We start from the raw sequence: 2,988 nt of genomic DNA on the forward strand, positions 1-2,988 counted from the left end.
CTCTGTATCCTCCAGTTCCACATTCATGAATTCAACTAACAGTGACTCAAAAATATTCAGAAAAAAAAATTCCAGAGAGTTTCAGAAAGCAAAACTTGAATTTACCATGCATGGGCAACTATTTATGTAGCATGTACATTGTATTTACAACTATTTACATAACATTTACATTGTATTAGGTATTATAAGTAATCTAGAGATAATTTGAAGTATATGGGAAGATGTTTATAGGTTATACGCAAATACTACACCATTTTATAAAAGGACCTCAGTGAGTTTTGGTATCCATGAACTAACTGGTATCCTGGAACCAATCCCTCAGGAACACTGAGGGATGACTCTATGCTACAACCATGCGTGAAGCCAGCCTGTGTACAGGACAACTCATTGACAACAATGGGTTTGAGAGAATCACTGAGAATTAGTATAAAAGCTCCAAAGCCCTCCCTTTATAGGAGAGGATGCTCTAAATTTTTCCCAACTTGTACACTTATCAGTATGTGAACTGACATATTCATTCTATTATCTTAACTACTTTGAGTTAAATTTTGCCTTTCTTGTACCCTAAACCACCTTAACCAATTTATTTATTAAATATTTACTGAGTACCAATTTTGTGTTACATATTATTCTCAGTACTTGGGAAATATTAATGAACAAAATAAAGAACCTGTCTGCATTTTGGTGACCAATTGCCCACATGTGTACCACAAGTTACTATTAACTGGAAATAACTAGTTACTTCTTTGGCGGTGGGGCTGCTATAGTACTTGCACCTAGCCAATAAATCTAGTTCTTCGATTAATGTGATCATTCATTCAGTAATGATTTATGGAAGCCCTATGAACTAATCATAGTAATTAATCTATAACCATATTAATGAATCCATATTAATGTATTTTTTGGATAATGAGCTTTCTTTCCTAGATAATAGACTATTTTAACACAGTTCAAATGCCTCTGCTTCCAGGAGTAACTTAAAATGAGAATGAAGAGGTTTACGTATTTCAACTTCCTACGGAAGATTGCCTGCTGTGTATAAGAGAACAGACATTATTTTCACTGTTAGCCATGAGTTAGATTTGCTGAGGTTTACCCAAAACATGATTTTGAACGGGATATATGTTATATTAAATGCTACTCTTTTCCCACTGGCTGGCATTTCCTTCAGGCCCCCATTAGGTCATCTTTCTCTCTACTTTCTATCAAAGCTCCCTCTAAGGGAAGGCTTGTAAATACATGTTGCCCTGGGTGAAGACTGTAGCCAAGGCCTCTTTTGCTTGGTCAGCATCTGAATGAAGTCCAGTCTAGCTGACACTCTCATATTCTCCGACACCATGGGAGCTATGCACGTCTACATTTTTTTTTCAATAAATTTATTTATTTTTGGCTGCGTTGGGTCCTCGTTGCTGCACACGGGCTTTCTCTAGTTGTGGCGAGCAGGGGCTACTCTTCGTTGCGGTGCGCAGGCTTCTCATTGCGGTGGCTTCTCTTGTTGCGGAGCACAGGCTCTAGGCACGCGGGCTTCAGTAGTTGTGGCACTTGGACTCAGTAGTTGTGGCTCGCGGGCTGTAGAGTGCAGGCTCAGTAGTTGTGGCGCCCGGGCTTAGTTGCTCCGCGGCATGTGGGATCTTCCCGGACCAGGGATCAAACCCGTGCCCCCTGCATTGGCAGGTGGATTCTTAACCACTGCGCCACCAGAGATGTCCCTGATATTTTAATAATTATATTCTACGGACTATAAATTCTCTGAGACAAAAAAACCTTTTGGTTCATGATCCCGTTCCACTTTTTAAAATGGAAGACCTCAAAGTGTTTTTTTCTTGTTGGTTATATCTGGCTATAGTTACCATATTATAATTAAAACAAAATTCATGAAATATTTATTAATTCATTTAAAAATAACAATTGTAAGTCCATTGTATGTTAACAGAAATAACATATTTTCTTTAAAAATACTATATTTTCCAAAACAGAAAAATAATAGAGAAGAGTGGCATGGTTTAAAGTTTTGCAATTTAAACAATTTATATTATGTAGTCTCTGGAAAACTCCACTGTATATTAATAAAAGAATGAGAATGAAAAGGGCAAATAACATGTTAGTTATATTGCTGAGAGTTTTGACCTCATCTTCTGAGACCCCCTGACAGAGTTTCAGGGACCCCACCACTACCACCACATTTTGAGAACTGTTGCCCTAAGCGATAGTTAAGAGAAAAGAAGTATCAGTGGCATCTCACTGTAGTGCCATCTACAAAAGTAAAAATAACACAGGAAAGGTTAAATTTAATGTATAGTTTCACTTGTCCAGTCACGTAGCTTTATGTTTACCTGCTCTGGTTCAAAGTTGATGAGAGAGAGGCTTCACCCAGCACCTTCTGTTCTGTTGCTACCAGATCTTTGAACGGTGTTGGTACAACCAGAATGGTCCTGGTAGGTGAAGTATGACTTGATTTCAAAGTCTTTATTATACCCATCCTTTAGGAAGGGAGTTCACATCTCCTGTCATGAAGCCTCAGGCAGATAGAGGAAGCCTATGACTTCTATTCAGACTGGTGTTTTCCAGTTTAAAATTAAATACATAAAATTACAAGGGAGAAATTATATTGAAGTAAAGGCATCAATATATTTTTAATTGAGATACAATAGTCTCTGATCTTTTAATAACTCATAAAATAACAAAATCTAATGAAGTAAAAATAACCAATGTTACGTCAAAGTAACGATGTGCATAAACCCTATCTTAAGAAACTGAAATCTGAAACAATTTGAAATAATTGGAAGGTGATAATAAAATATCCCTGATTTCTATTGTGACAAGGCCAGGTGCTACTACTATTTCTGTGATTTATTGCCTATATTCGGCATTGGTTAGTAAAAACACAAATATAATTTTTTTTTCAAGTATAATTTTTAACCCGTCTTTTTTCATGAACTCTCTGAATTCTATCCGTAGATACCTTTGAGATCTATGAACTCTAGGTTA

The sequence above is a fragment of the Balaenoptera acutorostrata genome, chromosome 5 (assembly GCF_949987535.1).
Source record: "Balaenoptera acutorostrata chromosome 5, mBalAcu1.1, whole genome shotgun sequence".
Classification (NCBI taxonomy): Eukaryota; Metazoa; Chordata; class Mammalia; order Artiodactyla; family Balaenopteridae; genus Balaenoptera; species Balaenoptera acutorostrata.